Raw genomic sequence first — 12,332 nt, forward strand, 5'->3', positions numbered from 1 at the left:
ACCTTAGAAAGTGACAATCTATTCCTTCATATTTGTTCTTTGGAATCCTTGCCTCATGAATCCTCAATGTGCAGAAGGATGTCTGGGCTACCACAGAGAACAGCATGCTCATGTGAAGTTGCAAGGAAAGCACAAATGACCTACCGAACGAATCGGATCCCAGACGTTAAACCAGACTCCCTTCACCAGGTCATTTCTTGCACATACTATGCCGACTCACGCATTTCCTTCAATACCCACAGAAATGAAGACAAAGTGTATCATTCTCTATCCTGACGAGACACCGCTGAAGATGCAGCACAATACAATGGAGGAATTTAAATTCATAAACTTATTTATATCTATTCTAACGAGAGGGACAAAGATGATCAACGATTAAATGGTTGATAATGAACGTGAGTGAAATTAGGAAGGACACATTTCACTGAACTGATGCTGATTGGTTCCGGCGTATGGGTGTTGCAATGAAGACAAAGATGAGATATTCTTATCGTGAAGTTTGGCACGAGAGTAAATTGAAGTAAGCGACATATTTGAAGTTCAGTACAAAGATTACTGCAATTGCTAATCCATAGCCGTTACCAAGTATGAAGATCTGCTAAGCACCGCGAGTAAAATAAAACATTTGCAACGGAACAGGGAAATAACTGTCAGTCACAGCAAAATTAGTATGCTCCTGAGCGCGATCAGCTCAAAAGGCAGCAAGGAGACAGTTACCTTTTAGTTTCTTGAGAAAAATTTCATCTGCAGAAAATCACTTTTTTTAAGGACAAGGATGGCACAGTATATAATTTGCACACTATTCAAAGTGCGTCGTGCAACAGTGGAATAAACATTTTTACAGACTATGGTAAATTTCAAGGAAGAACGAATCAAAGAAGAAATAGGGGAATCAATGGAACAAAAAATAATTACGTTAACGTACGAGCAAATATGTCAGTAAATTAGGAAGTAGAAATATAAATAAAAAGGAAAGAGAACGGAAGGGAAAAGAAAATTTGAAAAAAAACAAAAGGGGAAATGTTGCGAAATTGACAGTAAACAGGACATCAAAATGCAGATGCTGAAACTCTGAAATATTTTCTATAAAATGAATATGCCGGAAGAATGAAACTCTCAGCCGGTTACTCGGCATCTGTGGAAAGAGAAACACAGCTAACCTTTGAAGTGGAAGAGTATTCGTCGGAACGGAGAAGGAGAGACAATAAGTTACCATGGAGTTGCAGAGGAGACGGGGAAGGGATGGATAAGGTAATACGAATACCTCTGATAGAGTGAAGTCGCTCTTGTCATGCAGATATGCAGAACAATTTGTAACAAGTGCTGATAGAAAGGTTATTAAGGTGTCCGAATGCAAACAAAGAACTGTAATTGTGTGTGATCTGCAGAAGTGTTGGACGTGTTGCAGGTCAGACTGAACTATAAAAAATAAAATGAGATGGACAGCTTCCAGCGGAAATTGTCACTTCTGACATAGAATGCGGAAACTAGCGATCTGAGGTTATAGAATTCGATATTGAGTCCAGCAGGCTGATGAGATGGTGTTCCTCCAATTTACGTCAACCATTATTATAACAGTGCAGGAGACCATAGGCAGACCAGGCAGAGCGGTGTGACATCGAATATTGAAGGGGCAGGCAACTGGGATCTCTGTGTCCAGCCTGTGAGTTAAATGAATGCTCCGCAAAGCGATTCGCCGAGCTACTTTCGGTTTATCCAATGTAGAGGGGATCACAGTGCGAAGACGGATTGCAGTACATTGGATTTCAAGAAGTGCTGGTGAATCGCTGCTTCACTTGGAAGGACATCTGTGCGATGAGCTATGTAGAGTTAATACGACAAATGCGGCATATCCCATAGTTGCACAGAAACATGTTCTAAGAAGGGGAGCGGTTTGCGGGAATGTAAGAGCAGATCCTGAAGTCAATGAGGGAACAGTCCCTTCGAAACTCCAAAAGGAAAAGGGAGTGAAGGATGCGTTTGATAGTAAGAGATCTGCCACCCTCTTCAATGCTCTCCATTGACGTTCTTCAGGAAATCTGGCAGCCAGTTAGTAAACAATAAGGTCCCTACATAGAGGCTTTATTAAAATCTCAAAATCCCTCTCTAGTGAATTTCACAATATGTACATGAGTGGTGCTGTGTAAGGAATAATGCCCTGAATAATACCTCGGTCACTTCTCAAAGATGACTTTTCATCAGTGGATTCAACGCAGGTATATAGCGTTTGAAAATTAACAAACAACAGTCGCTGAAAATCTGAATGTAAAACGGAGGATTCTGAACACACTCAGTAGAGCAGGCAACGTGTCGAAGGAGAAACAGAGCTAAGGTATGAGTTCAATAATCCTCCATCTTCATCAGTACCGATGAAGATTTTTGTACGTTAGCACTGTTTATCTTTTAACGGGTGGCGGTCGCCCTGCTGAGCGTTTCGGCCATTTCTGTTCTTACTTCTGTAGCACAGTTCACCTGCTATGCTGAGTCAACATAATCAGAATATTTCCCTGGATTGTGGGTTGATTCGACAACATTTGGCTCATTTGGCGTGGTTATACGTAAAGATGAAGCATTCCAACTGCTGATGCTCGGCAAAATAAAGTTGAACCTCATTCAATGTTTTTTTTTGGTCATTGGGTAATTCGGAAACATTCCAGATTTGACGGTGACAATTTGGCGGCTGTGATCGCGCATCCACATTCACCTTGCTTGCCAATTAGAACCGAATTTCTGCTTGTCTTCTTGCTTGTCGCAACGGAAAAAATTGAAATGCTTCATTGAGCTTTAATAGATTGAAAACTCGAAGTTATTCATTGCTGCACACTGACGCTTACCCCGGATAACCGGTTATTTCCCCTCTGATTATCACGAATAGGAATCTTGAAATTCTTAGCACCATCCCAATATCCGCCCCACTGATCCGAGCTCCATTATGCTTTCCCGCAATTGTCTCTAAGTCAACCTCTATCTAATGGTTCCATATTTCCCCGTTTCAGTTTTACATAAATAGTCTGCAAACAAAGAATTTATCAACCTCGAATGGTCAGCACTTTACCTTCCTTTGCCTTTTCTTCTGTTAAGGAGGCATATTGAGAAAAAAGAAAACTTTACTCCATGAAGCATGTTTGATTTCCGACCGTATTTGAAGCTGGTTTTGAAGCATTAATAAGGTCGTTGAGCAGCAAATACTATACGTTGCAGAAATATCTCTTATTCTTTGAAACTGGTCTAAGCCATCGAATTCACATTGCAAGGGAGATATCCGACACTTTCATATCACTGTCTGTCTGTCTGTCTGTCTGTCTGTATATCTATCTAATCTATCTATCTATCTATCTATCTATCTATCTATCTATCTATCTATCTATCTATCTATCTATCTATCTATCTATCTATCTATCTATCTATCTATCTATCTATCTATCTATCTATCTATCTATCTATCTATCTATCTATCTATCTATCTATCTATCTATCTATCTATCTATCTATCTATCTATCTATCTATCTATCTATCTATCTATCTATCTATCTATCTATCTATCTATCTATCTATCTATCTATCCACCTGTCTGTCTGTCTGTCTGTCTGTCTGTCTATCTGTCTTCTATCTGTCTGTCTGTCTATCTATCTATCGATCTATTTAATTAATTGTACCTATCCAACTAACTATTTTTTCTGCTCTTTGAACTCACTGGCTTTCCGACAGTCTATCTACGAATGAACAGGCAACAGGGCAGTGTCTTTGAGAACATTTCAAGCACTTTGAATATGTCTGCTAGAGGACGAACGGCCGATAGTTCCCTCGAAAAGAAGAATTCTCCTTGTAACAGACATGATTGAATTATTTTCAGGACAAAATGTGCGGAGAGATTGAAAGAACAGACAAATGCCACCAAAGGGTGGATGGGAGGGAATTATCTTTTAATTTGTTCACTGGATGAACTCCCGCCATTTTCTGATCATGGATTGAAGTGAAGAGACCATTCAGAGTCAAACTCACGACTGAAACAGGAAAGACTTTTTTTCAGATATTTCCACTCACCTAAAGCACCAATTTTTCTTAGCATGTTCTGTAGCGCTGAAAAGAAACTCGGAAGTTTGTTATGGCTATATTTCATCTCTAAGGTTCTGCACAGAACAAGGCATACTGTGAAACGACGTTTTATGCTTCGAACTCAACAATTTAGAAAAAACAGACTTCGCAGCATGTGTCAGAACTTGCAGTTTCTGGCGAAAGATGTGGAAATGCTGTGGAGCTTGGCATGTTGAACTGCGTTGGTGTGCGTGTGTGGTGGGGTGGGGGCGACCAGCGTTGGTATATTGAGGTGATAGCCTCTTATTCTGGGAGTCTGTTAACTTCGAGGGTAACATTAGTTTCTTTCTCCACGGGTGCCGCGCGGCCCGATGGTATTTCTAAATTTTCTATTTTGCTTTTCAAGTTTTCTTTTAGTATTCATTTTCCAGGATCTGAACATGGCCAGTATTTATTGTTATCCTTAATCTCCCCTTGAGAAAGTGATGGCGTGCCTACTTTCGGAAACTCTATTGTATTTTTGATGAAGATACTCAGAAAGTGTCATTAGGTAAGACGTTCCAACATACAAACTATGAAGAGACAGAGCTGTAATTCTGAGCCTGCATCGTGCATGTGTCACCCTCTTGGACTGCGACGTCATTCCTCGAGAATGTATTCACAGAGGATAACTGTGTTCCAGGATTTAAATCCAGTGATAATGAAGTAATACTGATATACTTTCAAGACTGGATGGTGGGCGATTTGTAGGAGAACATGGAGGGTATTTTCTACATCTACATTTCTATTGGTTTCAATTAATGGCCAATTCTTATGTACCACACATTTTCTCTTACACAATTTCCTAACATTCTCTTTTATTTCAGATTTCTATCGGCTTCTGTGGTCTGTAACTTACAGTTCCAGCAAGGAACTTTTCCATTTACTTTCTCTCCGTGTCTTGTTTTTGTGTAGATATCTTCCAGACCGATTAGTCGGTACCAACATGCCTTCAACACACTGATATATTGGATGAGGAAATTTTTTTATCTGTCAAATCTTGGTTGTCAGACATTCACCGACATTGCCTTTCTTCAATAAAAGTGTTCTCCCTGTACTGTGGTTCACGATTGCTGGCTTTTGCTATAGTTTTCTTTCTTCAAAGAGTTGAACCATCTGCTTTTTAGCTGTGGATGGTTGCACACTAAGTCGCCGTGCAAATCGTTTTGCAATCTCAACCCCATCCGGGTGTGTTGACATCGGATGTTGCCCCATAAAATGCTTCTAAAATGAAGTATTAGCTCTTCCGTTATGGTTCCTTTTTTGTGTGTGATGATATTGCTGTTATTTTTACAGAGCTTCGAATCTGCAAAATTAGTGATTGATCTGAGAAAATCATAATAAAATTGAAAATAACTACATGTATGACAAAATGAGTACACTACAAGAGATATTACAATACATATTATTGAAATATACATGACCATGTTTTAGGGTACAGAGAGCAAATGACTTTAGAAATTATATTGAGCTTTCGTCACCGAAACTGCAGAATCACATCAGCATTAGGGCGGGGGGCGATTCTGATTGCAGCTTAAAATGAAATAAGGTATCTCACCTGATACATTTTTGTCGTTTTCCTCCTCTGAAAAGTACATTGATAAACACATTTTTAGTGATATGCTCTTCTCAATGAAATGTTGCTTGGACAGCCATCGGATAGACGCCGAAGAATAAGATGGCCATTAAATATATTCAACGACATTTGAAATGATATAATTGGAGTAATTTGTTTTATTGCTATTTCGAGGTGGTCCATACACATCTGTGTCTGGGTTAATTAAGAATGCAAATATAATGTTGGGCGGCAACTTCGGCGTCAGGATTGCAGGTTGAGAGAATATCACATGTTGTGTGTTTATGGCGAAGGAGCTGCAGTACGAGCAAATGGAATGCCAAGTAGTGATCGCGTGAGAAATTAGATAGATATGCCTACTAATAGTTTGACAGCGAAGGTTTCGTGAACTTTCTCCATGTGTGTTCGAGGCATGATATGGGGAAGTGATGGACACAAATGTATGGACATTATCAATTTGGAACTCCCAGCAATTGCCAGAACACATGGATTGTTTCGATTAGCATTGGCTTTGAAATTAGACTGTGAAATACATTTTATTTAATTCACAGAAGCGGACAAAAATCGACTAGCGAGTTGAAAGTATAAAAGAAGATTGACGACAAATATTGGAAGTGGTCAACGGTGAATATAGGCATGAATAGTGCAAAAACAGCAATTTCTCTCTTGAACGAAATAACTCAGATTTTAATCCATGCATCCATCCTTTGAAATTGCACGAGGAGAAAACATGTTTCTTTTTCCTTCCCTCCCCAATAAAGCAATTGTCTTTTTCGGATATCTGATTTTTTTCATCTTATGGGGCGTGCATGCAATTCTCCGCTCAAAAACCTATCAATATAATTTAATATTTAATCGTTGCTGTCATTCTGGGGTTCTTTATTGCATGTTTGAAAAGGTAAAAGTTCTCTGGAGTGTCTGGACAAGGAAATAACATATTCCGTCAAAGTCAAACCAAAGTAATTTTTTTGGCAACATGATACATTACTGGTTATATAGATATGTTGTAACATGTCTATTGGCTCAAGAACTGTAACTGCTCTAGTTGTAATAGAAAATTTCCCAAGAAGCAGAAGTAAAATATGATTTTCCGATTGTGTTTCTTCGCAATCATCAGTGGATGTTTGGCATTTTCAGAAAGTGTGTCTCCGTTTCTGAACTCGCAGTAGTATTCTATGATTTGATCGATCATTCTGATCTCTGAAAAACCTCCTTTGCGTTATTATATGCTCCCTATTCCGTTAGATTCTGCGTCAAATGAGCAATGTTTACAAAAGAAACGATGAATAATGTATGTCTCTAACATATTTGGAGAGAAAAAAATGGAGAAAAATGTGGATATGTAGAAAGGTATTACACGCTAAGGCAGCATTAACATCCACGTATTTTATTTTTCCTTTCGCCATAGACAGAGATCATTGGACTCGTCCTCCAAAAAGAGGACTCGTTACGTTTTCTTTTAAACGAGTCCCTGACAGCTTTAAGAGAAATCCCATCGCTCACATACTCGCATATCAACAATACATTAATGTCGTTCGTAAGCTTCGTTTCTCTCTTTCAAGATCAACACCAACTTCCCCGTCAACTGCGAATTTACTCATCGTACCTCCCATATTTACACCCATATCGTTAAGTCTCTCAACACAGATAGGGGTGGAGCACCTCCGTCACAATCACCCGGTGCCACCAATCAACAATATAATTGGGACTTGTCTGTCATCTGGCCCTTTGTCAAGGACCTTACTAAAGTCAAACACACTATTCCTATTGACACACTTGTTGACTTCCTCAAAACAAAAAAAACTTTCAAAGTAATCAGAGAGAACCTCTAACTTATCCAAAGCATACTGATTATCTGTGACCAATCTCTACCGTTCCAAGTGCGGATTTATACTATTCAGCAGAACATTTGTTTTTTTTTAAAATTCTTTTCCACTGATGTTCCACTCGCCAGTCTAAAACTATCTGGCTTATAGTACTCCCCTTCTCGAAGAAAAATGCCTCTTCTCTGACCAGAGAAGTTAAGGATTTTTGTCAATGTCCGATCAATCTTCTCCCTGATGCCCCATATTTGCCTGTGCTCTAAGTAAGAATCCTCATACTGCATTCTTTTAGTTTAATCATATATCTACAGTTTGGCTTACTTATATCCAGAATAACCGCTTTCATGCTATTCAGTGGCTTCAGCTGTTTACTGGTATCGGGATTTGCACAATTTAATCAATTCCTAAGTTGCACATGATCAACATCAGACAATCAGTATCGTTACAGATCTTTAACAGATAAACATCCGTTATGAACTTACTGCAGCTTTGCAACTGCTCTTGATATTCTAAAGGAAGAAAAAGAATGATTGCATTTGTGGGATGGAAGTAATTAGAAAATTAGAACCATATTCCCAATGAATATTTACTGACGATGCTGAAAATTGATTAAATATTTTGTTAAAGGAAAGGTATATTACCAGGTATGTGAAAGTAAATGATAGAAAACTCACATGGCTCCTGCTTCCTATTTTGTGCATCGATATGCTTTGTTCTCCGTAGTTCTACACTCACACATTTTAGTGGCACAATATGCACCCCTATCGGGTAAGACCAGTGAAAGTGGGGATAACTTGATAGTTTTTTCAAACCGCCAACACTATACACTAGGCAAATTAAGTTTATTTCGCATGCCATGATACATAAAATACAAATCGCGCACAGTAAGTTCCGACAAAGCGAGGTGGGGAAAAAAAGTAACAGCTCCATTCATGAATAAGAACAGCCAAGTTTCTTTACGTTCGATGGTGGTTAATGTACGTTGAATGCATTCTGAGTTTAAGTGTTAAATCTTATTTCGAAAGGTGACGTTTAATAAAGGATTTTGCATGATTTAAAACAATAATGTCATATAACACGGAAAAAAAAGCCAACAAGCGTGAGTGTGTGTTTTCGAGGAAGGCTGCACAGCAGCAGTGATGGGAATGCTTGCTGATAGGACGATCACCAAAAATAAATATTTATATACTGGCGTGGAACCTCCTTGTCAGTGGGTTACAGTTACCATGTTTTTTTAAAATTATTTTGAGTTGGTTACTCCTCAGTGGTGTTAGAAAGGACGTTCCAGGATTTGAGAATGTGAGATGCGACTACATACTGTTTCACAGAGCATCTTGATCTGCACGTTCGAGAAACGCAGAACATGCCCGTGCAATATTGTTGCATGTTACAGCTAAAAATAATATCTGGGTGTTTTATGAAATTGATTGTTGCCTAAAGATAAGGAACTTTTCATAAAACTGTACAGACCTTAATTAACACACTTTTCGGAATACTGTGCGTAGCTTGGCTACCCTTACCGGAAAAGGGAAATGTGTACAATGCAGGTACTGGGAACAACTTTTATGACTTTGAATCCTGGAATAAGCTTTTGCCCAGGAAATGACATTGGACACTATTCCAATGTAATGATTGGAGGTAACATTTATTGGACACAGAATGTTAAGGTTTTGGAGGTCTTCATTGCATAAAGCAACAAAGATCGATAAAACTTTGAACAAATCCAGCGACTGGTGGCGGAAAAGTCCTTGTTCCCCTGCGCCCTCCATGTCCTATGCCCTCCTTCCACGACTGAGCCTTTTTTTGCATTGCTATGTTCCTGTTGATGGAGACCAAATCGAAGAGGGACTTAAAAGAGAGTAGTTCCCACGCCCTAATTCCCTTGTCTTGTTTGGCGATGGTTGTAGCATATACTGGCAAGCAAGCTACACATGCTGTCCATCTCGCAGTCAGTGGATCAGACAACCATGATACAGTATTCGTGGAGGCATTAGGTTTACTTCTTCTTGACAGTTGCGTATAACATGTACATTTTGAATTAAGCCTCACATGTTCATTTACAATCCATCAACATATTTAGAAAATACAACACGGAGCAGTGCAGCATAGGAGCAGGCCCTGAGGCGCAACATATCTGTGACCACCACGATGACAAATTAAACTCATCCCATCTACCTGGAATATCAACAGAACAACGGCCGAAGGAGATCCGTTATTGCTCCATTCAGCATGGAAAATAACCTTTATTTATATCTGGTTCCTGCAACTTAGTGATACAGTCAGACTGCCTACTTCCTTTTTAATGTTACTTTTTAACTCATTTAGCAAATGAATGTTTCAGTCCTGTCAGGTGGATGTTCTATTTTCCGTATTGACTGACAATACACCCACATTTGCTATGTAAAATAATAAAAACAAGTGAATTGTTGCAGAGTGGATCTATGCCGAGGATGGAGGCGAACTTGTTGTCCCTCCACGTTCAATATTTTGGTGCTCTTTTAGTATACAACTTGCATTTCCGTCACATTATTATGCATATATTTGGAACTTCTTTCTATATCTTTATTTGTTCTTATCAGTGTTCTCCCTTTGGTCTGTATTAACATGACTGCTCTTCACCTGGAACATCTCCTAACTGATATGATTTCACAGAACAACTGTGACATCCATACACGTTTTCATATGAGCACACCGGAAAATAAGTCATTGTTAAACGTAATGATGCTTGCATCCTTCCAATTTTCGTTTGGTTGGATTTTACCCATGTAACAGATTTCATGCTGCTGATAACATCATCTACACGCTTCTCCACTGAAACATGGTAAACATGCCCATTTCATTCATCAGAATGCAGTCCCCCGTCTTTGGCCAGAAACTATAAAGTCGCTATGGTCACTTGTATATATTTGCTTTAACTACTCTTGAAGACAATGCAGGACACTTCAATGCACACAATGCATCTGAACAGCTAAGCAATTATTTCGTAATTTCTCTGTTCATTTCCTTCCTTTTCTGCTTTCTCCTACATAAAATGGCAGCAAAGGCAGCATAAAAATGGAAAAGAATATAAATATTGGACATCTGAAATAACAATTAAAATTCTTGGAAGCACTCAGCAAGTCAGGTAGCATCTGGAGAAAGAGAGAAAATGGGAGGGGGGGGGGGAGAAAATAACCTTTCAAGTCGAAGACTGTACTTAATATTTCGGGTCGAAGGTTCTGATCAGAAACGTTAATTTTGTTCTCTTTCCCCAGATGCTACCTGACATTCTGATTTTTACAATTTTTGTTATATTACCTGCGAAGAGTCCTATTATTCCAGAAAATGCTCGCTACAGTTGACCCCTTTCAAGCATCATCTCTCGACTACTGTTACTTTTAATTGAACATAAAATAATTCTTTCTATTTACACACTAAGCTACTTGGATAACCGTTTTCGAGATCTATTAGTTCAGTGATTGTCACATGAAAATTGTTCGTCATATCGCATGCAGTTACCGATTTACTCGGCTAATCCATGGTTCATAACTCTGTATTTACATCATTCCTGATCAATAGCCCTGATTCATTACACCCAGGGTATTTGACCCTCTGTGTATATTGTTACCTCTCTCATCTTTTTATTTTCTGTCTCAGACTTGACAAATAATTAAATCTCATCTCAGAAAACGCATTATCTTAATACGATTATGCCAACTAAATTGAGGTATCATTCGGAAAAAAAAATCATTGCCCAATCATATTGCAAAAACCTGAACCAGTGGCCAATGAATTCAACGTCTCATTTCTGCAGAGGTATTAACTGTTCTGATTCAACGTCCGCACGGATTCTCCCTGCCAGCTTTGCATTAAGACTTTATATATGAATATTCCTGTACTGTGTGCTTTTCGGTTTAATAGATCTCTGGAGATATGAACCACTTTCATTGCACAGTCAGGACTAAGGTCTAACTCATCGCAAATATCATTATATTCTTTTCCTTTGCGGAAATATAATTTCAGTCTTCACATATTCCGCTGATATGGATTCTAGGATTGGGTCGAGCGCACAGGATACTGGGTCGTTAAGAGTTATCGGAAACTGAAAGATTCTTACCTTTCTCTTTCCGGTTTTGATTTTGTTCTGTAATACAGGCGGTAGATAGTAACTTGCATTCTTCCAATGGTCATACGTAGAAAAGATGGACCAAAAGGGTCTACATCATATGGAAAGGCGGACTGTTTTAATTCTTCTACTTGATAATAACCATGTCTAATAGAATTTCTGAGAGACACTGTGCCGTTCTATTAGGTTGGGTATAGTTCTCTTCAGGTTGTCTCTTGCGTACTACATAATTAAATACAACGTGGGAAATGTGGGATATATATCATGACTGTGGTGTCGAATCAGCAAAAGCAATTATCCTCTTCATGAATTAACTAGTTTGCTTGGAGGAGCACGTTTAAACTAGCTTTTTAATCTATTGAGGCCTTCCCCGTGAGATGTAGTGCAATAAAGATCAGCTAACCGAATTTAGTTTTGTAATTGGTGGCATGAATATTATCTCTGTGAATAGTATCCGTAAAATTTGTTTTCCCTGAAACATTGTTCCACATTTTGGTAATTCTGCTTGATTCTTCGTTCACGTTCATGTATTTTCTGCAGAGTCAATTTATGATGATAGAAAGCCACGCTGTGTGCTTTTTATCTGAAAGTGGACTGAGTAGATTGTTTTTGTAGTTTCATTAAAGCCAGATATTCGAATTTGTCGAATATACATTGATTCGGCCGATAATTGACCCTGTTAACTTCAGTGGAAGTAACAACTAACGCGCCGGTAGAGTGTAATGTTGGGAAGAGCAGAAGCGGCATGGTGTT

The sequence above is a fragment of the Pristis pectinata genome, chromosome 20, assembly GCF_009764475.1.
Source record: "Pristis pectinata isolate sPriPec2 chromosome 20, sPriPec2.1.pri, whole genome shotgun sequence".
NCBI classification, from domain to species: Eukaryota; Metazoa; Chordata; class Chondrichthyes; order Rhinopristiformes; family Pristidae; genus Pristis; species Pristis pectinata.